Source organism: Bombus vancouverensis, unplaced genomic scaffold (assembly GCF_051014615.1).
Source record: "Bombus vancouverensis nearcticus unplaced genomic scaffold, iyBomVanc1_principal scaffold0056, whole genome shotgun sequence".
NCBI lineage: Eukaryota > Metazoa > Arthropoda > Insecta > Hymenoptera > Apidae > Bombus > Bombus vancouverensis.
Window position 1 is genome coordinate 414,346 of NW_027468947.1, and position 26,985 is coordinate 441,330.

Below are 26,985 nucleotides of genomic sequence, written 5' to 3' on the forward strand. Positions count from 1 at the left end.
GCCTAAATATATATTTACCGGTTCTTTTAGGTCGATAGATTTATCGAAATAATTTATATTATTAATTATGTGATCGGTACAACCGCTATCTAATAGCCACACTATTTCGTTCTTACTTATTTCATTCGTCTCACTGCTGTTTGCTGCGTGCGCCGTTGCTATCCATATGCCTGCTCTTGAGTTTCCATGCTCGCCCGTGCCGGTTGTTGATTGACGATGAAAGTTTCCACGTCCTCTGCTCGTATTGCCTTTGTTCCCTCTTCCTCTGTTTCGACCACGTGTTGGCCCATGCCAATAGCCGTTACTGCTTCCCGCTTGGACGCCATTTTGACACTCTCTCGCAAAGTGTCCTAATCTTCCACATCTGAAGCATCCTTCCTTTTTGCAGAAAAGGCGTTGGTTTGCATTTCTCCTCGATTGGATTTATTTTTCTTCTCTGCTATCTCTATTTTATTTTTTACATACGCTACCGTTTGATCCTCTTCTTTCAATGCGTCTATTATGTCCGCTATGTAGCTGTATTCTTCGGGTAACGTATTCAGCATGTAATTCAGCTTTTCCCTCTCACTTACTTGTGCGCCCGCACTTTTTAATTCATTGATTAATTTTTCAAAGTCGTTAAAGAATGATGCTGAATCACTGTAGTTCTCCAGTCTTATGTTTTCCAATCTCCTTCTGCATACGATCTGCAGTGCCGTCGACTCTTTCAAGTACATTTCATCAAACCTTTTTATTATATCATACGCCGTTTTTCCTTCCCTAACATACTCCAATTGTCTGTTCGATATTGCACTATAAATTATATTAATCGCCTTCAAATCCTTTTTGTCCCAGTCTTCATCGTCTCTTTCGTTCTTCATTCTAGTTGTAACAACCTCGCATTCCTTATATTTGAGAAACATCGTGATTCTTTGCTTCCACATTCCATAATCCTCACCATCGAATATACGTATCATGATTTCCGATCTCTCCATTTTAATTGATTCTTCTTTTTTTTTCTTTTCTTACTCAAGCGTTCCTACGTGCTCGAAGTATATTTTTTCCTCTGAAAGTTTTTTTTTCTTTACTGAAAACTCACTCGCAAGATCGTAACCACGCACTAAATATCTTGTAAAACTAGTAACCACGCTCTGCTACCAGGTTAAGGAAATTCGAGGATTGGGAATACAAATTATTGACTATATTTCCCACACAACAGTTATACATCTATATTACTCTCTGAAGAACGTCTTGCACGCACGCTGGTCGCCAACCGACTACACTAGGTTCTTCTAACATCTGGCAACAGTCTTTTGCTTCCACTAAGACCTTGACGCCCTCTAACCCTTACACACACACTCTCATGTACAGTGTAAATGTATCACTTCCCTAACAATTACGAAACATGCATGTCTATATATAAATATATAAATAATCCATATTCTAAACTAAACCACTAATAATAATCTACAAAAGAAATAGAACACACAACGCAACACTTGGGACTAAGCGACAACCTGTCGATAGGCCAAACGCTCAAAATAATTAACACCGCAACGACTTGAGGAATTGCGTACAGAAATTCTATCATCAAACACAAATATGTAAACACACATTAAACACACAATAATCTAGAAACAAAACCTTCAATACTATGTTGTCACAATACAAGATATATATGTATATATGAAATCAAATAATTGACACATAACCTCAAATACACAACATTACATCTCTAAAGAATCTAAATGAAAATCACATTGCCAGAAGTATATACATATATACGTGTGCGTGTGCGTGTTCTATCTTATTAAATGAAGTTAATATAAAATAAATAATTAACATTTCATTTCGTATGAATACTACACTGCCAGAAGAAATATGCATATGAATACATATTTATATATATATGTGTGTGTGTGTATGTTTCATACTATCGAACACTCTATAAAATAAACTACTCAAAACAATAAATAACGCTATCGAAGAATTAAAAAACATTAGTCATATTAATATGACACACAACATAAATATATGTCGGGTTAACATTAGGATTTAAGGCGCGTAACGATTCTTCGTTTGAATTAGCCATTGTTTTACAAAACAGAGAATATATTTACACGAATAAACAAGGTTTTACAAATATTATGAATAATGAATTTTGTAAATGATATGATTGATTAACAAATGATAAATTAAATTATTAATTAGATTAAAGAATAATAAGTTTTATCGAACAATAAAAGAAACGAATAATATATCTTACGATTTACTAATTTAACGAATAATGAAAATTAACGATTGATAAATTTACAAATATTGAATTTAATTTACGCTATAAACAATGATCCGGGGTTCAAACGAATCCACGGTCAACGGGAAAACTTTAAACAATTTTATAACACAAAAAAATACGTTTGCTGAATCACTCGGAAAAAATTACTCGATGTATCACTTTCCAAGGCGATCACACGAATGCCTCTCTGCATAAAATCTTTTTCGTAATACGACTGCATTTGTTTGTTATATTCTCGCTGGAAACATCGAGAAGGTTCCAATCGTTGTTGCTAGGCAATATCTGTCAAAAGTTTGTTATATACTCCTTGGAAACATCGAGAAAGATCCAAACGCCGTTACTAGGCAGTTTCTGTCTGGAGATTGATTCCTCATACAACGTGTGTCCCATTATATCGACATCTCTAAAGTACAATTCTATGTGATTTCTAGGGAGAACAATACAACCGATCCACACCTTCGTCAGGCAAAACGTTTATCCCGTGACCGTGGCTACGTTCAGCGACCAGTTGTCACCTCGAACCCACTTTCGCTTTTCACAAATGTCAAACAATTACAGATGACAATTACTTAATTACAGTTATGATAAAATCTGGGCTAAAGCATTAAAAGGCTTCCTCAAAATTGCATAGGGAAGGCTCCGGTTTTCATTTCATCTCCGACATATATATATATATATATATATATGTGTGTGTCGGAGATGAAAGGACACCGGAACCTTCGGATAGCCCCGCAACATTGCAATCTAAAGTCTACTATAACTGTAACTAAACTATTGTAGTTATTCAATCCGATTGTAATTGTTCGAGATTAGTGACGGTAAGCTTTGGCTCGAGGCAACAGTCTGTCGCCCAACGTAGCCGCGGTCAAGGGATGAACGCTTTGCCTAACAAAGGTATGGAGTAATTCTATAGCTCTCCTTAAAAGAAATATTCGTGGCGACACGCGACAGTAAACATTCCAACGGTTTCTGTCCCGTGGCTCGCCACACGCAGACCCTATTCTTCGAGTAAGATGATTGCCAGATGTCGATGCGTCTCCGCAGTACATGTTCGGCTAGCCCGAGGGCCCGTTATAAATCTTAAGGTTTAGTTAACTAAAGTCCTTCAAACAGACAAACAGTCTTTGTCCCAACTACGGGAAGATAGGGGAGACATATTTTTCAACGAGCGGCGTCTCCCACTAGCAACTTTCCCTCGAGGGCGGCTAGCATCTTTTTCTAACCACCGATATGGAGATTGACCAATTAGCAGCAACGTCAATTTCCCTTACTTCCTAAACGCAGGCTTTCCTCGACGAATCCGATGATCTCGTGTCCTTAGACACACCCCATTATAGTTTTCCTGTGTGGCATCATCGGGACGGGACGGGCATTCTTCGACGCGCTCCCGTCGACTAGAGAGTAACGTCTTTACGCTCAGCAATTATTTTTACGAGTCAGACTTAGATTCAGCGAGAACGCCCATCTGTCATCCCGTTGGCCGCGGATTCGTTATTGAACCGGAGATCACTGTCACTAGTGTCGCGGACGTCTCACCGCCGTGATAGATTGTCAAACCTGTGTTATTCATACCTGTGTCAATAAATCGTATCTTCGCTACACCGCAACGATGGCTACCTTCAATGAAGACTCCTCAAACACCGACAACCCTATCCCCACTGCCTCTCCGACATATATATGTCGGAGATGAAAGGAAAGCCGAAGCCTTTCCTTGGAAATTTTGGGAACATCCTCTAGTACCTTAGCCTAGATTTTATTATAGTTGTAATCGCTTAAGATTTGTAATAAGCGAGATTGGGTTCGAGGTGACAATCGGTCGCTGAACGTAGCCACGGTCACGGGATGGATGTTTTATCTAACGGAGGTCTGGAGTGGTTGTATGTGTTTTCCGAGAAATGTGGTTGTGGCGGCATGCGGCCTCGAGAGCGGGCCTAGCCACGTGTGATGTTGCCTCGGAGGTGCCGATGCAATGGGTCATACATTGTATTAGTAATCAAAACTCCAGGCAGAAACTGCCTAGCAACGGCGTTTGGAACTTTCTCGATGCTTCCAACGAGTGTGCCCAGCAACGGCGTTTGGAACCTTCTCGATGCTTCCAAACGGGTATAGAAAACAAAATGCAATCGTACAGGGAGAAAAATCTCCACGAGGCTGGCATTCTTGCGATTGCCTTGGAGAGTGATACATCGAGCATTTTCGACGATCGCATTTGCGTCTAAGTTAGTTTCGCTTAGTAAGGAGTTATCCCGGTGACCGTGGATTCGTTTGAACTCAAACATTGCTAATAGTATTATTTAATTTAATTATTCGTAGATCGTATTATTCATTAGGCTTAGTGTTTGTTAGACTTATTACTAGTTGTACTTATTATTTGTTAAGCTTAGTGATAGACCTGTATATACGTGTAAATAAAATCTCGGCTTTGTGAAACGATGGCTAGTCCACATGAAGAGTCGTCGCGCGCCCAAAATTCGAATCTATATATATATATATATATATATATATATTAAATGTCTTTTGTTTTTATGTATGATATATATATATATATATCATACATAAAAACAAAAGACATTTAAAAGAAAAAAAATAATAATAATAAGGAACCTCTGATGGAAATGCCTCCGCAAACATTGTCCGAACGTCGATCACCGAAGCCTAGGGAAACAACAAAAAAGGAAAAAACATTAAAATCGCAAAAACAACCATAATATGCGAATATCCAAACTTACGAAAAATAACTCGAAGAAGGAGGTCCTTGTTGTGGGAGAAAAGCGGAATTGCGCGTGTTGCCCGAGCAAACATCGAGATGATAATGATGCTGCAGCCGCCAGCCCTTGCACGCGCCGAAGAGACACGGGTAATTCCCACGGTACAAAACATAGAAGTTTCTCGCGGAAAAGACTACATCAGCATGGAATGCTTCAAGCCTCCTAGACGCTAGCTCAGCAGAAGCACAGGACTGATAGGAACTAAGTCGAAGTATGGAACTCGCATTCTCTCACGTACGATTTCAAGAAATCCAAACTGCAACATCCCGATTCCCACGGAAGCGTACCCCCAGTGGACCACCACCCCGTGGGGGATGGCATTATAAATAAGCGTAGCAACATAGAGCAGAGCTCATTATAATTTACGTACCATATTGTGCTCATTATTATATTTTGTGTTCATTGTTATTACGGATCATTCGTATTACGCTCATTATACTTTGCGCATTAGTCTTTGTGATCATTCTTATTACGATTATTCTTTGTACTCATTACCATCGTGCTTTTTATTACGTTCGTTCAGAAATTTCTTATAGCATTTACTGTATTAATCAGATTAGTAAATTGTAAGGCGGGTATCTAGATAAAATAAATAAAGTAAAAATTGGAAATTAACTATATTCGAGTTCAAGTAATAAACCCAGAAGTAAAAACACCGACGATCACCGGAGCAGGCGAAGTAATGGCAACCGACAGCACTGTTTCCTCAAGGTAAGAAAATTAATTTTGAAAATTCCTTCTCTGATAATTTCGTTTCCCTCGTGTTACGCCGCGCGACTCTCTGCCTGGCCCAGGTCACACACCGCGGGCCAGACGGACACCAGATGTCCGCTCTTCCGTACGGCGTACCCTCAATAGCCTAAGTACCCGTCATAAACCCGAGTAATTTGCTCGTTAAGGTCCTTCAGACCCAACAAATGTCTTTTTCTAAATCAGTTTCTAAAGACTATTGTTTACTACGGCTTGGCAAGGGAAAGTTGGGTTTTTCCACGTACGATGCTTCCTAATAACAACTTTCTATCAAGGGCAGCTAAGACCCTTCCTAATCCACCAACCTTCGTTTAACCAATTAACAACGAAGCCTATTTCCCTCACTCTCTTAGCCAAAATCGTCACCAACAAATCCGATGGTCCCGTGCGCTAGACACTGATCCTTAGCCTTCCTCCGAGACAGCACCGTCTCCCAAGAGGTACTGATTCTACATCCTTCGAACGGTCAACATCCTTCGAGCGGGTATACACACCTGCAGATCAGTCACTCAATCATCTCGTACATACGCATCAGTGTAACTATCCTCGTTATAAGTTGTGGAATAAACGGTGAAATATAACTTACTACTGTGTCATATTCAATCAACCACCTCTGTTATCCTAACCGAAACAGGGGAACGACTACTTCGCGGCGTCGATTCACCGAATCGTAGCGAGAACTTACGCCTCTCGCTGACGCGTTTTCCTCGCGACCGCGTCTCTCCGCGAACGGTCGTAACACCTCGAGAATCGAATTAGAACTTCCTATCATCGATTTCGTTTTATTTCCGTGAACGGTTTTGAAGAAAGAATCATTGCTTAAACTTTACACAAGTCCCGCACAGAGAGGATCGTTAGAATCATCTTCGATTATTAAATTCAAAAGGCGAGAAAATCGTGGCAATAGAATCCATCGTAGCAAATGAATTGAGCCTCGGTTCTAACGACGAACCACTACAGCGAAATTAAAGGAGAAGAAGAAGTCAAACGTAAAAATAAATTTATATAAAACAACGAAAGATCTCACATTCCTATCCAATCCAGCAACGCTAAAATATATATATCCAGCTAATAAAATATATATATAATAACCTAAGCAATTCTACATTCAAATAAAAATCCGTTCAACGAGGACAAATATTTATTGTACCCAGCTTTAATCCTCTCCCGTGCCAGTATCCCTGCACATAGCAGGTTAGCCGAAAAGTGGAATTCGTTTGCCAGTTGTATTAAACGTCAGTTAACGCTACCCATTAAACGCAAAAAAAAATTTAACAATAAAAAGAAAATTTCTGAAATAGTCCTTAGACTATTTCTGGTGGCAGCAACTAACGTATTAATCAGAAATCTAAATCAATATTTCATACACAATAATATCATTTCAATATTTCTCTTCCGATTCAAACTCAAACAAAAAAAAAATTTCAGTAAAATTTAAATTTAGAATTTGATCGATTTAAACAAACAAATACGTAACAGATTAAATTTTTGGTGGCAGCGGTGGGATCCGCTTCACGGAGGATTAAAGTTGGTTTAAACGGTTCGATACGCTCCACAGAGGACTAAAGTTGTCACGCTTGTCGATAAAATTTATACCTAAGAAATAATGTCGACTAAATTAGAATCGTTGGACAAAGACATGATCTTGAAGTTATCGGAAAAACTTAAAGCATGGGATGCGAATTTTCGCGACATGAGTACAAAAATGAATAAATTACAAGACGATGTGCGTTCACTGAAAATAAGAAAGGAAATCAAGACACCCGTATCATCGCCGATAATTTCCCAAGCGACAATACCGATAGAAGTTAATCCCCAACCAATTAAGTTAAAAGATGCAATAGAGACAGTACCAGTGTTCGACGGACATCGACCCTCGGTATTTCGATTTTTAAGAGCATGCGAGCGCGCACGAAACATGGTTCCTAGGCATCAAGAATCTCAGTTAGTAACATTATTAACGAATAAGCTTCGCGGACACGCGTTTCTCGCCGTAGAAGACACAGAAGTAATAAGTTTAAACGATTTCGGGAATAAATTAAAAGATATGTTCGTTCCGGGAAAAACGGTTAACGAATATAAAGGGGAATTAGCTACAATGTTTCAACGACCGGGAGAAGATATTTTGGACTACATAAATCGCGTCAGAGATCTCAGACTGGCAATAATGAACGGGGAAAGGTACGAGTACGGCACCGTATTTCAAGATAGGATAGATCGAGACACGAGGGAAGCTTTCGTTAAGGGGCTCCCAAACGAGGTGTATTTACGAGTAAAGATAGCAGGATACCAATCCTTGGACGATGCGTACCGCCAAGCCGTGAAAGCAACACGAGAATTAAAACAAGCAAACAATAGAATTCGATACCAACATCCGACACCTTCCAATAATTATAACCGAAACAACGCTCATCCACCATGCAATAATATCTACATCGGAAACAACCGCCAGGACTGAAGATTTGTACCGCCGTCGCGGAAACATCTAAACAACCCGGGAATAGAAGAAGATGTCAGGAAAGAAGCAAGAGCAATAACCTGGGAAGAAAGATGCATAAATAAATACCTCGATAGAGATATAAATCAAAAGAGAGATGCTGACCATTTCAACTAATCAACTTTTCAATGCAAACACCATTCCGTTGCTGTGATAAGGAATAATGTCACGTTAAACAATGAAGCAGAAACTAGGAAATTGAACGACGAGACGATAGGCAACGCTTATCCACTGCCTAATATCACGGAGATATTGGACCCGCTGGGAAGTGCGAAGTGCCTCTCCACGTTCGACTTGGCAAAGATACAAAAGCAAGACTCCACAAATTTTGTGAATATTTCAACCATAATAGAAAAAGAGATAGCGAGTGTATCTCACTCAAAAACTTCTATAAAACCATCAGAAGGTAACTTTATTGAACTCAAAGCCAAATCATTAAATTGCAAGGAAGATCACACTATAGAGAATAAAAATATAGCTATCCTTAAATCCAAAACAGAATCTATAAGCAAAAAGGTTTGTAATAAAAATTCAAAGAATAATTCTAAATCTACCGAAAATATTCCTAAACGTTCCATACAAATAAATAATAATTTAATTATAATAAGCACTTCCAGTGAAGCTATTCATCCTGAAAAGGTAGAGAAAAATCAAGGTGGTGTGAATAAAGTAAATAAAGAAGAAAAAAGGGTAACTAAGGAAAAGGATTCTAAACATTTTCAAGCTGAAGAAACGCAAGTTCAACAAGCTCAAAGACATCAAAAGGGAGAAAATAGGGAATCACCAGTTGAAGATATATATAAAAACTTGAATAAATACGCTAGCCATTGGATTATAATTGGATTAAAAATACTTTATTGGTTACTACATCTAATATTTGACGTAGGTAACATAGTAGGTAGTGCTGATCTTATGATTCCCCCAGGAAAATATAGATGGTATCACACTATACTATATACAAAATATTTTTGGGTTAACATGGCTGCGGTACTTTCAAAAATTTGTATTTTGAATGCTATTGGCAAGCAATTGGATAATTGGATCGGTGTCAGTAAACTTGCGTCTTGGCGTAAAATAAAAACTAAAATGAAGAAAGGGAAGAAAATAGTAATTGGATACATGGAAGTCATGAAGCCAATATTACAAAGTTTAGTAGCTTGCAAGGGAAACGAATATATAAACCCAAACGATTCCCCAAATACTCCAACTGCACGAATAGTCTCCCCAGATTTAAAAACTAAAACATATTTACTTTTAGACTCCGGATCAGAAATCAATATCATCAAGAAACCTGCCTTACCCGATTCAGCAACCATCAACGAGCAAGAATCAATTGAATTTCGAGGAATTTCGGCAAAGAATCTGGTCACCCTAGGGCAGACAATAATACAGGTTGCGGGCCATTCAGTTACTTTTCATGTAGTTGATGAATCATTGCTGATCGATCAAAACGGAATCTTAGGATCCGAATTTTTGCAGGATGCAAAGCTCGTCTGCATTACGAGCAAAAACATGTTAAATGGGGAAGTATTTACATCCCGTTCGATACAATAATTGTGCTGAAACGAAGTTCGGTACCACGTACAATAAATATTGCAAATCCGGAGGCAAACGAGGGATTTATTCCCAAAATTGAACAGATTAAGGGAGTCTATTTCGGAAACGCGGTTGTGAGAAACCATAAGAGACGGGGTTATCTAAAAGTAATTAATATCACATTGAGGGATTACGAATTTACCATACCTACAATGGTAATTAAAGAATTTATAATTCCCACTTCGCTCTCTCATATTACGTGCAACAATATTTCAGTATCTAAAGAAACAAGGTTCGACAAAATAATGGAATTTTTGCGACTGGAACATTTAAACATAGAAGAAAGAAGAAACGTTGAAGCACTAATACAGAAAAATCAAGACAGATTTCATCTTCCAGGCGAGACGCTGGAGGGAACAGATATATTGAAAAACGCACCAACACGTTCCAACGATTGATGAATTCGATATTATCAGGATTACAAGGAATATCAATCACACCGACCATTATAGTAAAGCAACTACCAACACTCACTACATCCGCTCCGAACGAGCTCAGGGATGCGATCAGTCAAATTTCCTTCGGAAATTTGAACCCCGAGAGGGGGGGGGGTGTCACGTCCCGCGCTACGCACGTGCCGTACCGAAAAACGGAAAAACGCAATATATAAATAACGCGAGCGACAATTCGAATATCCAAAACGAACACACGATACAACGAAAATGGAAATTGTTTAAATAAAAGTTTAATTAAATGTAGTCATATATAGAGAATTAGTATACGAGGGCAAATAAGAGATAATAAAGTTAAAATAGGTACTCCAACGAAATGGTAAATATAAAGAGTACAACATAACCTATAATTTCATAATTCGACTAAGGATAAACTATGAAGAACCAATTAACCAAAAGTGACTCGCAAATTAATTAATAAATCACGACATAATACTATATTCAATCAGGATAACCTACAATTCGACAATTTAATCAAATCTCGTAATAACTTTATGAATAATTCAAAGGAAAGGAAAAAGGAATGGAACGATAGGAATACATACCTTTATAACAAACAGGAAATATCAAGCAATTTAATATACAGCAAATATGGACATACAAAACCACAATAAACAAAATATATCTTATATACAGCTAGATATAAAATATATAAAACACCTAGGCATATTAACACACTTCAATAAACCAGGCACTATTGTCAGAATCCACACACGAAACGTCAAGATTAAAGTAAAAGGGATTCCACGAACAATACACTCGAACAAGTTAAAACTAACACAATCGAAACAGACCACAAGAACGATTTCAAGAGACAACGGAGTGCGGTAGTATATGGAACAACACTGCTTGTCGAATACTGCAGATAGTGGTAACCTAAAGGGAAAAAGGAAAATTACTATGCGTGCTCTAACTATTACTTAAATATAAAATGTGTAATTCAATAAAATAATTACAAAACAGTGGAAGTGGAAAATACCTCGTGAACAATTACTCATCGTAGAAGGAAGTGTATGTGCGAAGACAGGTTATGTGTCCATATCCGTAGAACATAATCTACGACAGCCAGCTGAAACAAATGTAGGAATTAACTTTAATTGTTCCGATACAAAACATAATACTACTAAATGTTTATAACAATATTGTGCCTGAACCAAAGGAAGTGTGACACTGCTTATCGAATCATGCAGATAGTACAAACCTAAAAGGAAAAAGAAAATTATTATGTGCGTTCTAACCATTAATTATAAAATGTGTCATTCAATAAAATAATTACGAAACAGTGGAAGTGGAAAGTACCTCGTGAACAATTACTCATCGTAGAAGGAAGTGTATATGCGAAGTCAGGTTATGTGTCCATATCCATAGAACACAAGGTATGACAGCCAACTGAAACAAATGGAAGAATTAACTTCAATTGTTTCAATACAAAACATAATATTACTAAATGTTTATAACAATATTGTGCCTAACTCAAAGGAAGTGTGACAGTGCTTATCGAATCATGCAGATAGTAGAAACGTAAAAGAAAAAGGAATATTATTATGTTCTAACCATCATTTAAATACACAATATGTTAATTCAATAAAATAATTAAAAGCAGTGAAAGTTAAAAGTACCTAGTGCACAATTAATCATAATAGAAGAAAACGTACATGCAGGAATTTCGCAGAAACAAACTGTTGACCCACTCCGTAGAACATAGTATACGACTGTCAGCAGAAACGAATAAATAAACTAACTTCAATTGCCTTAATATATATGGAAGAAAATAATACTATTGAAAATTTACAATTATATTTCAATTAAACTAAACGAAGCACAACAATCAATAATTGATGCTCGACAACAAACTTACAGTTCGCTAATGGAAAATAAAACCGAAAAAATCAAGAAAGTTAATGACATTATAACGAAATAACTCAGCGTTGACACAGCGGTCTTTAATAAGAAGAAATAAAATCAGTTAATAAGTGCAGGAAGAGTTAAGAAATAACTAAGATAGGTTAAGTGAGTGACAACGATAATTTACTACTCACATCGAAGAAGTTTATACAAGGGTCAACGCAGTGATGAGAAACCAACTACCAAATTGGAGTAAATGTGTACGAAGAATCGCAGTCGATACTACTGGAATGACCAAGAAGATGTGAGAAAATTGGAAAGTTAAAAATTAGTGACATTATAACAAACGATTCAACACCGACGGAATGGTCTTAGCAAACAAGAAAAGGTATCTTACAAGTTAACGAGGTTTGTATGCAACCAATCATCCTTAAAGGAAATGTGCATGCAGGAACTCCACGAGAATTGGCTACGGATCCAACTTTGCAAAACATAATATACGACGGTATGAAGATATCGAAGGTAATAAATACCGAGGTAACCAATCATAACCTAAAAAGGGGAAGAATGTTGTAAACCATCTTGGAATAGAAATTGATAATAATAAGAAGCTCGTTACTCACATCGGAAGATATACATTAAAGCCAACGCAGTTACAAGAAGCCTACTACCAATCTTAAGTGAATACTTATGGAATACTGAACCAGATACTACCGAAACAGTCAAGGCAGCAACAAGAAACTGGAAAACCAAGGAAATATTCTGACATTATAACAAAACAATTCAATGTTAGCGAAGCGGTCTTAGCGACCAAGATAGTGGACGGACTATTTTACTATATAGATATTTACAAAATATAGTGTTTTATATATATGTCGGAGATAAGAGGACACCGGTGCCTTCCCTCTGAAACCTCGGGAAAATCCATAAAAACATTGTAATTAAAATCTACAGTTGTAATTAAACGATTTGCCGTCATTCTACCCAATTGTATTTGTTTGAGACTTGTGACAATGAGCTTGGGCTCAAGGCGACAATTAGTCGCCGAACGTAGCCGCGGTCAACGGGACGAACTCTCCATCTAACAAAGGCATTGAGTAACCCTATAGCTCTCCTTAAAAGAAATATTCGTGGCGACACGTGACAGTAAACATTGCAACGGTTTCTGTCCCGTAGCTCGCCACACGCAGATCCTATTCTCCGGGCAGGATGTTTACCAGATGCCGACGCGTCTCCGCAGTACGTGATCGGCTAGCCCGAGGACCGTTATAAACACTAATATCTAGTTACCTAAAATCCTTCAACAGATACACAGTCTTTGTCCCAGTTACAAGAAGACAGGAGAGACCTATTTTTCCACGAACGACGTCTCCCACTAGCAACCTTCCCGCAAGGGCGGCTAGCATCCTTTTCTAACTACCGATATGGAGATTGGCCAATTAGCAGCAACGTCAATTTCCCTTACTTTCCGAACGTAGGATATCCCCGACGAATCCGATGACCTCGTGTCCTTAGACACACCCCGTCATGGTTTTCCTCTGAGGTATCACCGGGACGGAAAGTCATTCTCTCTTGCGGTCTCATCGACAAAAAGATTAACGCCTTACGGTCAGCGAATATTAACACAGAATCCGACTTAGATTTTTGCGAGTGCGTACGACTACCGTCCCGTTGTCCGCGGATTCGTTATTGAACCTAGGATCATTGTCACTAGTTTCTCGAGTATCTAATTACCACGGTTACTTGTCCGGTTCTATGGTAATCGTACTTGCACTAGCCAATGCTCTATTGCATAACGACGACGTGTAATCCAAACGAAGATTCGCTTCACGCCCCTAACCCTAATTCTAATGTAAACCCGACATATATATATATATATATGTCGGAGAAGCAGTGGGGATAGGGTTGTCGGTGTTTGAGGAGTCTTCATTGAAGGTAGCCATCGTTGCGGTGTAGCGAAGATACGATTTATTGACACAGGTATGAATAACGCAGGTTTGACAATCTATCACGGCGGTGAGACGTCCGCGACACTAGTGACAGTGATCTCAGGTTCAATAACGAATCCGCGGTCAACGGGATGACAGATAGGCGTTCTCGCTGAATCTAAGTCTGACTCGTAAACGATAATTGCTGAGCGTAAAGACGTTACTCTTTAGTCGACGGGAGCGCGTCAAAGAATGCGCGTCCCGTCCCGATGATTCCACAGAGGAAAACTATACTGGGGTGTGTCTAAGGACACGAGATCATCGGATTCGTCGAGGAAAGCCTTCGTTTAGGAAGTAAGGGAAATTGACGTTGCTGCTAATTGGTCAATCTCCATATCGGTGGTTAGAAAAAGATGCTAGCCGCCCTCGAGGGAAAGTTGCTAGTGGGAGACGCCGTTCGTTGAAAAATATGTCTCCCCTATCTTCCCGTAGTTGGGACAAAGACTGTTTGTCTGTTTGAAGGACTTTAGTTAACTAAACCTTAAGATTTATTACGGGCCCTCGGGCTAGCCGAACATGTACTGCGGAGACGCATCGACATCTGGCAATCATCTTACTCGAAGAATAGGGTCTGCGTGTGGCGAGCCACGGGACAGAAACCGTTGGAATGTTTACTGTCGCGTGTCGCCACGAATATTTCTTTTAAGGAGAGCTATAGAATTATTCCATATGTTTGTTGGGCAAAGCGTTCATCCCTTGACCGCGGCTACGTTGGGCGACAGACTGTCGCCTCGAGCCAAAGCTCACCGTCACTAATCTCGAACAATTACAATCGGATTGAATGACTACAATAGTTTAGTTACAGTTATAGTAGACTTTAGATTGCAATGTTGCAGGGCTATCCGAAGGTTCCGGTGTCCTTTCATCTCCGACACGGCCATCCTGACTATCACACGTCCTCGTGTGTGGCTAAAATATCGTGTTTTCTTACATTAGCTTCGATGCAACTGACATTATTTACTATTTAACTAAGTGTCCAAGAAAGTCAAGGGTCCATTTCAACAACGAGGTTTTGTTCGGCGGTTTGACATGCAAGGAAATGAAAGAGGGCTCGAATTAGTAGCGCTATAATTTGTGTTTAAAGAGCTAGTTGCGTTCTGTGAGTTACCAGTCAGACCGTAATGACACGGCAGATCATTTCGATTTCGTACACCGAAGAGTCTCAGTTTGTTGGATCATGTTACTGCGTTGGGTGTATCACTGTGGGTATGTTACAGATGTATGAGGCATCACAGTGGATATATTACGTATGTGCAAAACGTCACTGTGGATATATTACAGATGTATGAGACATCACAGTGGATATATTGCGTATGTGCAAAACGTCACTGTGGATATATTACAGATATATGAGACATCACAGTGGATATATTGCGTATGTGCAAAACGTCACTGTGGATATATTACAGATATATGAGACATCACAGTGGATATATTGCGTATGTGCAAAACGTCACTGTGGATATATTACAGATATATGAGACATCACAGTGGATATATTGCGTATATGCAAAACGTCACTGTGGATATATACTACAACTACAACGCAGTGTTAGTGATCCTCTGAGGTCGGTGTACTTGCATCGATATTATCACCGTCGTCGTCATCACCGCAGACGTCCAACTCAGCAGGGACGCAGCCTTCCGGCATCTTTCTCAGTCTGTCATGTCTGTCCTTATATGATCGTTTTCCGTCTAGAGTTTTTAAGGTATACCTATCTCCTTCCAAAATCTCTGCTATCTCGAACGGACCCCTGAATTTCGGATCTAACTTCGTCTGGTTCCTTTCCTCGTTTTTGCGTAACACGAAATCGCCAAGGTTGAACCTAGTTATTTTAGCTTTGTTTTCATCGAACTTATCTTTATCGTATTTGGCGCTTGCTTCTATATTCTTTATCGCCTGCTGTCTTACATGGGAGATATTTACTTCTCTTTCTAAGATATTGTCGGGTAGGGATAAGCCGTAGGGTCTCGCTGTTCTACCGATTAGTAGTTCCAACGGGCTTGACTTAGTCACGCGGTTGGTGGTACAATTTAAGGCCAGTTGTATTTCCCCGATCGCGTCTTGCCAGGACCGCCCAGTGGTTTCTATTGTTGTGAACATGTTTTTTAGCGTACTCATAACACGCTCTACCTGTCCGTTGGCCCTACTAGCTCCGGTCGCAATTAAATGGAGTTTAATGTATTTATCTTGACAAAAGTCTCGAAATTCTTTGCCCGTAAAACATCTTCCCTGATCCGCTATTACCCGGCAGGGACTGCCGAACAAAAATATAGCGCACTTAAGCGCTTTAATGGTGTTAATGGAGTCTATCTTACGGGTATGATGCAAGTATACGAACTTGGTGAAGGCGTCGACCAACACAATGACGTATTCCTTCGAATCGTTCTTACCGCTTAGTTTGCCCGTTATGTCCATATGAACCGTGTGCCAAGGTATGCTGGTCTTAGGTATGGGGTGTAATTCGGCTTGTACTCGACCCGAACTTGCCTTTGAAACTCGACAAGCATGACAGTTCTCTACGAATTTGCGAACATACTTCGCCATTCCTTCGAACCAATAATACTCGTACAGTTTCTCAAGCGTTTTATCCCAACCTAAGTGCATAATGGACTGGTGCACATGGTTAATAATAGACCACCTAAACCCTCTCGGCACGATGGGCAGGCAGAGAGTTCTACCTTTTCTCTGTATTTTACGATGAAGAGTGCCGGACCGTAACTCATACGTATTCGCGACGTCTTCCGCGAGCTCTTCGTTCTGTAATTTATTGACGATCTCAGAAATTTGTGGGTCGCGACGTTGTTCCGCTAGTAGCCAATCGTCGGAGATTTCGGTTAGGTTAATTTCTTTCTCTGCAATTTTGCTGAACGTACCGCGATCTAAGTCTACGGGATTTCGCGAAAAGAAATCTACGTGGGTCATTCGTTTACCCTCCCGGTACATAATGTCAAAGGTAAAAGTTTGCAGGTAAGCCCACCATCTGTAAACCCTGTCGTTCAAGTGTACCTTACTACTGGATGCTTTCAGGGAGTTGCAATCGGTGACGACGAGAAATTCTCGTCCGTGTAAGTAATGACGGAAGTGCTTGACGGCGTTTACAACTGCTAGCGTTTCCAATTCGTAGGAATGATACCTAGATTCTGCAGGGCTAGTTCTTTTGCTGTAATATTCCACTACTCGATTTTTATCTTCAACCCTGTGCATTAAAATGGCCCCATATCCTTCCGAGCTAGCATCCGTATGTAGTTCTATTGGGTAATTGGGGTCAAATATCATTAGCACCGGCGCGTCAGTCAGGACGGAAATTACCTTTTGTCTTATCTGTTCGTGCCGGTCCGTCCAAGGTATATTCTTGTTACTCGAGGTGAGTGCGTACAGGGGTTTCATTACTTGTGAGAATTTGGGAATGAAGTTTCGGAAGTAAGAGGCCAAACCTATGAATTGTCTGAGTTGTGTGACGGTCGACGGTGCAGGTAAAGAACTCAAGGCTTGTATTTTACCCGGGTTTGGACGGACTTCTCCGTTACGAATTACATATCCCAAATAGAGTACCGATGTCTTTAAAAAGGAACATTTTGCAAAGTTAAAGGAGAATCCGGCTTTCACGAGGGTATCTAATACGGTATTCAACCTTTCTAGGGCTTGATCTACTGAGTCGGCGATAATTAGGACGTCGTCCAAGTAAACAACAACGAACGAATACGCGAGGTCGCCTAAGGCGTTGAGAATGGCCCTCTGAAAAACGGATGGTGCATTTTTCAATCCGAAAGGCATAGTTACGTACTCGTATTGCCCGTCGGGTGTAACGAACGCCGTATATTCCGTCGAATTGGGATGAATGGGGATTTGGTGGAAGCCGCTGGCCATGTCTAGGCTAATGAAGTATCTCGCCTTCTGCAATCTCGCTATTTGATCCGCGATAAGGGGTAGGGGATACCGGTCCGCGACCGTATTTTTATTCAATGCTCGAAAGTCTACACACAGTCTATCCGAACCGTCCTTTTTCTTCACGAGTAGTATAGGGCTCGCGAACGGTGGGTTACTAGGCCTTACAATCTTCGCTTTGATTAACTCGTCTATTCTCTCACGCACTATCCTCCGCTCTTCTTCGCTAAGTCTGTAAGGACTTCTTTGCACGGTGACATTAGGATCGATTAACCGTATTTCTAACTGCCCCGTGCTTACGCGGGCACGTGGGAAGCCCGTAATGAATGAATCTTTGAATTTCTCGAGAACAGAAATTAACCGACTTTTATCGTTACCGATCACGTCAGTATCGGCCGCGTTAATATCGATCTCGTCTTCGGGGGTTTTACTGCAGGTGTTGACCACCTTTGTTCTACAAATATCGACGCTATTTCGTGTAATGTATACGTCGAAACCCTGGCTTAAAATCTCGCGACCAACCATGATATCGTAATTCAGATAAGTATCGGCAAGAACATGGAAGGTTATCTCCAATGTAAGACCGTTTATGCATACCGTGGACAAGATCTGGGACGTACTCTTAACACGGGTGTTTCCTATTCCTCGCATTACTACTAGCTCAGTCGTCCTCTTACCGGAGAATTTCGAGGCAGCCGACTCTCTAATTAATGAGCACTCGGCTCCGGAATCGAAGTAAAATGGGAACGACTCACCCAGATGACTTAGGGTACCAGCTGGGGACTCCACCGCGCAGCAGTTGACTACACGTTCATTCTTGGTACTGGCCTTTTTGTCCCGTCGTAGCGGGCAGTCAGGTGCGATATGGCCCTCCGCCTGACACTTAAAGCAAACCACCTGAGGCGATGCGTCCGGTCGCCTTCCTCCCTGGCGTTGTGAACTCCTCTGCTGTTGCTCACGCTTCCTCGTCCTACAATCCGCGAGTTTATGTCCTGGTTTGCCACAGTGAAGGCATCTCGGGAGGCGGGCCGACGAGTGGCGTCGTTTTGCTTCAGGTTCCGCCGATGGATTATTTGGCGAAGGTACTGGCCTCTTCTTCGCGTGAGAGAAGATTTTCATTTCCCTCTGGAATTGCTCTAGGGTCCGAATATCGTCCCCGAATGCTATTCTTTCGAAACGCTGGTCATACCAGATCAGTCGCAGAAGGATAACGGCGTTGATCAGCTCGACATTGGATAGATTTCCCCATTTCGCCGACAGAAGGGAGTGGAGGCGATTTCCGAAAGTCCCAGCGGTTTCGTCCTCCAGAGGTGATTCGTCGAGCACCCTGATTAGCACCGAGGTTGCCGTCTCCGTGCCTCCGTAGCGAGCAAGAAAAAGTTCCCTAAACTTTGTCCAAGTAAGACCGTTGACCGGGACATGCGTAAGCCACTCTGCCGCGGTACCCTCTAAAGCACGACTTATAGCAATATATAACTCGTAGTCTCGTCTAGGGACACTTTGTCCATAACCGCACTAACAGCCGCGCACCACGAAGCTGGGCTGGTGCCCGCGTTCCCGGGGTTGAAACGGGGTAGCGCTACACTCATCGTCTCCGTACTCGGCCTTTGCGTCAGTGTCCGAATTAGCTCTTCCATGGCGTTGATCCGCCCTTGCATCTCTTGAATCCGTGCGGATCCCACTTCTGATGTCGGAGAAGCAGTGGGGATAGGGTTGTCGGTGTTTGAGGAGTCTTCATTGAAGGTAGCCATCGTTGCGGTGTAGCGAAGATACGATTTATTGACACAGGTATGAATAACGCAGGTTTGACAATCTATCACGGCGGTGAGACGTCCGCGACACTAGTGACAGTGATCTCAGGTTCAATAACGAATCCGCGGTCAACGGGATGACAGATAGGCGTTCTCGCTGAATCTAAGTCTGACTCGTAAACGATAATTGCTGAGCGTAAAGACGTTACTCTTTAGTCGACGGGAGCGCGTCAAAGAATGCGCGTCCCGTCCCGATGATTCCACAGAGGAAAACTATACTGGGGTGTGTCTAAGGACACGAGATCATCGGATTCGTCACTAATCTCGAACAATTACAATCGGATTGAATAACTACAATAGTTTAGTTACAGTTATAGTAGACTTTAGATTGCAATGTTGCAGGGCTATCCGAAGGTTCCGGTGTCCTTTCATCTCCGACATATATATATATATACTTACAATTCTAGGATAAATAAAAGTAGTCTTGATAAGTGTTAGACATGTAACGAAGAACCAGAAGATACCAAACGCGCATCATGTAACCGTTCCAAGTAAAGGACTCGGCGATGAAGGATTAGAATTGTAGAACCTATAAACAATAAAGATTTAGCTAGCAATGTATAAGATTAGCTCCTCTATTCTATGTAAAGGCTGCAAATTACACGCACAAGGTAACGACAACCGCATAACAAAGAAACAGAAAATAGCCAATAATATAGGAATAGGTTATGAATTAATCAAAACTGATTAACTGAGTATCAACGACAACCGCGATTAAGATAAAAAATTATTATATTGTACTTAGTTAATATAGCATAATTATATTAATTCTGGCGTGGAGAAATAAGGTTATGTTACGTAATAGAACTGGTAATAACAAACTATGCACATATTACTATCAAATTAATTAAGCGAACACTTTATAAAAATAAACCACTCGTAACACAACAATAAAACAGTGCTATTGATAAATTATAAAATTTAACAATAACACAATCCACATGTTATTATATTAAAATAACACATAGTATATATACACATTATAATGATTACACAAACAATACTATTGTCATTTAAAAATTCTAACTGCGCTAAAATAGAAGAAAATAAGCGACGGACGAATAATTATTTCAATATTAAACAAATTAAGGACGCGTCACTACACTTTTACTAGAGATATTCACTAGCGGCCATCTTGGATTGTTACGATAGCTCTTACACGTGCGCATCGGAATACATGTAATAATTACACACATTAAATAAATGCAAAATAATATTATTCCCACTGCAATTGTACGTCAACTATTAAAATAAAGTCACAAATAATTAACGGATAAATAATAGATTTCACATTAATAAAATGTTACTATATACTAGGAACATTCACAGGCGGCCATTTTGGATAATCAACACGTTCATATAGTAATCTTTATGCGTTACAAAATAAATCATATTTTCAGCGAAGGAATAAATATTTAATAAATGATTATAAAATGAAAGATCGTAGCGAAGAAAGAATAAATAATGATCAATACAACGTCACGCAAGAATACTGGAAATTGATAGAAACCAGCCGTAAGAAACAAACCATGAAAAAATATATTAAGCTTACTATTATAAAAAAAAATGATATTTTAAAGCATAAGAAGACTCGGCAAATACTAAGTAGCCACGCGCCTTGAACGATTCACTGGCATCAGCAAGGAAGTTACCAGATACATCGCAGATGTAACTTCAGCAAGGACAAGTTGGCACGCGCCTGCCACGTTCCACTGGCATCAGTAAGGAAGTTCTGGGAAACATCGCAGACGCAACATTAGCAAAATACGAGCTACTACGATACCTACATTTTATCACGCACCTTGCATGTCCCTAATACCCAACGAAATACGAGAAATTAAGAAGACGAAACTTCAGTAGCATCTACGTGTCTCAAGAATATGAGAAATTAGGAATAGCGTAAATAAGATAATCAAGAAGACGAAACTTCAGCACAATCCGCGAAAGTAGACAGTTAGAAAATTCCTAATTTGTTACGTAGCAATGCTGTGATTCCCATAGAGATGATCCATCGCGTGACAATTAGGATATTATAAATAAGCGGGAATAACATAGAGTAGAAGAGTCCTTATTTAAAATTCAGACCATTCACATCGTCACTCTGTCCGTCGAAATCGAATATTAAAAAGGGTTTCAAAAAATCTTCATTCGAATTAAGCATTCGTATTGTCACTTCATCTGCGGAATCAAAGTTAATTGTCAAAATTCGACACATCACCAAGCCATACATACCGCCGATCGACTTTACATCTAATCAAGGTAGGAAATTTGAAATTGTATATCCTCTTCTCTTTTAACTTGCAGTCGAACAAAGCTGTCTCTGAACAAAGGCACCCGTCGGCAGCTATAGTTGACAGATAAAACTATCAAGCACACAATTTGCGTAGATTTCATCCGAACGTCTTGAATTCACGATATAAAATTGAAATAAACGTTCTTGGCCAAGATTTAATAAATTGTCTGTAATAAAACAACTTTATAAAATTTCGATCTATTTCGTTTACAATTGTTCGCTGTATCAACCAGTGATTACGGTGTTTTCAACGCAGTGAACATCTATGGTTTTTCGTTTTCCTCTTCCCATCGTTAGCAGATTGCTCATCCTTGGGCGAGGCCTACGAAGCCACACTGATTGTCCACAGTGAACCTAGTTGCCAATTAAAATAATCATTTCTCGCTTACGACTGCACTAGTTGCCAAGAATGACATATATTTTCTAAATTGTTAAATCTAACTGATTATTCGCTGTGTTAAACCTGTGTTACGGTGTTCTCAATTATCGAAAACACTTATCGACTTTCGCATTCCTCCTCCCATCGTTGGCAAATATTGCCCGTCTTTGGGAAAGGCTTGCGAAATCGCACAAGTCGCTCACAGAGAGTGATATTCATTTCACCTTGATCATATCAGATGACAAAAACAAGAAAGAATCGAGAAGATAAAAGTCACCTGAGCAAGAAGCGAGCCGAACGTTGGTACAAACGATTAATTGCTGCAGAAGTTACAAGGGAAGAAAAGAGGCGCAGAGAAGAGTTAGACTTAAATCACGAAGATTCTGTACCGAGTTTTTCGCCCTCGAGTTCACTTATTTCCGAACATTGCGAGACGCATTCCTTCTAATCTCGATCGCCATCGCCTACATCATACGATAGCGTTTGTCATAAACCGTATTATATTAATCCCCCGAACGAGTAAAAATTAGCTTTCGCCATTAATCCTATCGACACAAATAAATCTTACCCTAATAAACATTTGTAAAACTTATCCGATTAGAAGTTCGAGTATTTACTATATCTACATATATATATGTCGGGTTTACATTAGAATTGTAATATCGGAATATATTAAAGGTGTAATTTTGTCCGATTAATTATAATTTATTAATAATGGATTGAAAATACAGATATTAGTTAGACAGAGAAACGATGTTTGATTAACAGGAAAACTAAATGCAACGCTCGTACTTACATCAAATAACTTGACAACTATTTGGTAACTCTCTCTCTCTCTCTCACTAACAACTCTAACACTCGACAAAACTCGCAACTCAATTCTAACGACTCTATGCTTCGACGTCTCGATCAACTCTGACCCTCGTCAATGCATTCCTGCTCGGTCGTGCTCGCTCTTGCTCTCGTCCTCTCTCTCTCTCTCTCACACACACACACACACACTTTTCGGCCCACATACTCTGGCCTCTCGATTGCCACTCCTTGAAATATGAAACCGTACTTCTGTTTTGACGCTGCATATCTTTTCTCGCGTCACTGTTACTAGGCGCTCTTGGATGTAAACAAACTACAAAAAGACGACGTACACGGTGTTTTCTAATTTCAGCCGATCTCCAATCAAAGCTATTCTACGATATTACAATCGGCCTTTCCTGACAATCACATCTGCCCTCAGATGTGCTCATCATCGCTGCTCGCACTTACATCACTATCGTTAACATTCCACCACTTCATGTGGTCGGCTGCCGTGATCGTGCTGCTCTCGCTGCACTACGTATCGGTCATTTCGCAAGACCTTTACTTTTAGTTAAGGAACTTCGGATGCAGCTTTAGTCGGGGACCGCCCTGCGTCCTCTCGATCGCCACTAGATCTCCCGTCCTGTATGCTGTCGCCTTCTTGCGTCTCTTGTTATACGTCCACTTGTCTCGGGCTTGGATCTCTTCGATCCGTCTCTTTGCATCTGTACGCAACTGATCTCGTTCCTCTTGGAACACCGCGGCCTGTTCGTCCTCGATGCTACTGCTCCTCTTTCGCTCTTCCTCTATCTTCCTCTCCGTTGTTTGTTTACCCATTTCACTCTTGTCAGGGGCTTTGATCGTCGTGGCAGCATCGTGACATTTTCGTAGGCTCGGTTCGTAGATGGAAGACGTTAACAACTTACCATCTACCGAGACTATGATCTCTTCTTTTTCGAAGGTCTTCACGTTCATCGTGTCCTCGACAATCCCATCGTCGTCTTCGTCATCCACATCCTCTGTATATCGAATCTTCGTATCGATATTATTGGAGGGATTCCGCACGTGCGACTTCCCTTGTCTTTTCGTTCGCCTTGCGTTGACTCTCTTCGAGTCTATCCGAAAACTTGAAACAACTCTCACACCCGCAACGCTATCCTTCTCAGTAAATTCGCAAATATCATCAACAACATCCTGTTGCTGTTGTTTAGCCAGATTCTTCCTCCTCGTGATGTTCGCTAAGTCCTCCTGCTGGCCGCAAGAATCTGACGAGGACACCATCTCGTGGTCCACTTTGCCAATCACCACGTGTCTTGCCACTATTCTCCGTTCCTCCGACACTTGCTGCACAGCTGCCCGATACTTCTTCAAAACTTCTGCCAACCTTTCTTTATTTTCTTCCAATTGCGACAGTAGCTCAGTTCGTTCGCGACTAGCTACATTAACACGATCTTCTGCTTCGGAACGTTGCCGCAGTGCTTCCTGCAACGAAGCCTGCGTCTCATTCCGTTCTTGCTCCAGTGCCTGTTTCGCTTTAACTGCAACTGCTCTAGCGCATACTGCATCTTCTAACTGGTTCTTCAGCTGTCGTAAAGCTGCTTTACCCGTCGAGTCACCTTTCGATCTCTCCAGCATCGTTTGAGCGTCTCTTAGCAATGCTTTGGTTCTCTTCAAATCTCTTTTTAGCCTATGTTGCATGTCCTTAACGTGTGACAAATCTATCTCACTCGCCTGTGTCTCTACATCTATCTTGAGGACTTCCGGACACTCATCGGGATTTTCATCCTTTATTCTACTAATAAAAGATTCTCCCCCTTTTATACTTATTTCAACAGTGTCCAAAAAGCCTGCGCCAATAATAAGCGAATGTTGCATCACAGTGTCTGGAACCAAATTGTCGCATTTTGATGCGATGTGTCCGTACTCCCTACATTTGAAGCATTTAGGTCCTCTCGATTTGTTCGGACACTCCGCACACACGTGCTCCGCATCACCGCAATTGTAGCATCGCGCCTTCCTCGCATCTCCAGATCGACCGGGTTCCTTGTTCCTGCTACTCTTCGGCTCCTCAAATTTCGTCCTCATCTCCATATCTCTTTTTATCGCTTCGTAGCGCCTGAAACGCTCTTTTAATTGCTCGATATTCCTGGCTCCGTATGGCACAGTCTTGTTCGCGACCTCGTCGGGAATGCCTTGAATAATGTAGTCTATCAAGGATTGCGTATCAGCCCTTCCTTGTTTTGCAATCCCGCACATGTGATACATGTAATATCGTGATATAATATATTTACAAGGAATGGATGATACAGATGTTAATCGGACAGAGAAAGACGATTGTTGTTCAACCTGAACTATTCACACCAAACGTACAGAAAACAGCACAACTAAATAATTAGATAACGACTCGACTTTCACAAAATGCAATCAATACTCTCTCGGCAACGCCACACGCAAACTCTGTTTCTCGACTGACTCTCTGGCCGTTGTAGCATTCTATTGTCTTTTGCTAGGCACACGTGTTCTGCAGACGCTCGTAGCCAGGGTCACGTAGGTCTTTTCGGCAAGGCTATTTACTTGAAGGACCCGGTAATGCATTGATGGAGCCGACAGCGCCTCGGCTCTCGCGACATTATAGTTAGCTCGACGTTTCTTAGGCCCTTCTCCCCGATGCTACATACATATATTGTTGCAGACTCTCATCTGCTTTCTTCTTTCTATGGGATAACTCGTGATGTATCTGTTGGTCGCTTACTACATTTTCAAACTCATTCCTCAACGCCTTTTTTAGCTTTGCCCAGGACTTCGCGCATCGTTCTTGTCGTACGAAGGCCTGAGCGGAGCCTGCGAGTAATTTCTTAGCATAGGCCACCATGTGGGCGTCTGACCAACCCCACACTTCTGCCATTTCCTCGAAGTCTTCCACCCACTGATTTACACTCAGCAGATCATCCCCGCTGAATTTCTCTAATGAGTCTTCTACGTCTTTAAGACTCAACATCGAACCGACGCATACCTTCTGGTGATACTCATCGCGGTCCTGATACACCACTCGCGTGCCTCTCTTGTATTCTCGCGCGCCTTGTTTATCGTCCTCTCCTTCACTTTCGTCGGAGCTCTCTTCTTCCGACGATACATCGTTTCCTTCTAGGGCCGCCTGTAGCCGCGCGCGTAGTTCGGATTTTCTTCCCGTTACCTTCAACCCCAAGCTAACGAGACGCGCTCTCAGCTCTTTCGTCCTCAGCTTCTCGAGGTCTTCCTCTCCCTCTTGACTGCGTTCGGCTCTCTGCTTGCTTCTTAGATCTCGCTGGTTTGTTGGTTCTTCGCCACGCTTCGAATCCTTAGGAGTAGATCGACCAGGTTTGCACGCTCTGTTCAACCTGGCAACCAGCACTGATCTCGCACCGGATATAGGCAGATTCATCTGTGCGAGCTTACTCCTCAGCTCTTCCAGCGTCAAATCCTCTTCACCCGACAATCGTTCGTCTTCAACGTTTGCCATTTTATTCTATTCTTTTCTACTCCCGCACAAATAGCTCCGTTAAATCGTGTCGTTCTCTGTCTTATTCAATCCCGGACGAGCCCCCACTTGTAATATCGGAATATATTAAAGGTGTAATTTTGTCCGATTAATTATAATTTATTAATAA

At 40.9% G+C, this 26,985-nt stretch overlaps 1 long non-coding RNA gene across 8 annotated transcripts; it reads right to left on the reverse strand.

The window, feature by feature from the left end:
* Positions 1-10,971: 10,971 nt before the first annotated feature.
* On the reverse strand, positions 10,972-20,987 carry LOC117165471 (uncharacterized). 8 transcript variants are annotated; one of them, XR_013061458.1, is made up of 5 exons: positions 12,581-12,739; positions 12,378-12,468; positions 11,638-11,727; positions 11,318-11,539; positions 10,972-11,214 (listed from the first exon to the last, which is right to left on the reverse strand). It is a non-coding gene; the product is annotated as an uncharacterized LOC117165471 (long non-coding RNA). The 8 variants fall into 8 exon arrangements; XR_013061453.1 differs by having other exon boundaries at positions 11,318-11,727; positions 12,378-12,465; positions 12,581-12,727; XR_013061451.1 differs by having other exon boundaries at positions 11,318-11,727; positions 12,581-12,725.
* Between the last annotated feature and the right edge of the window lie 5,998 nt (positions 20,988-26,985).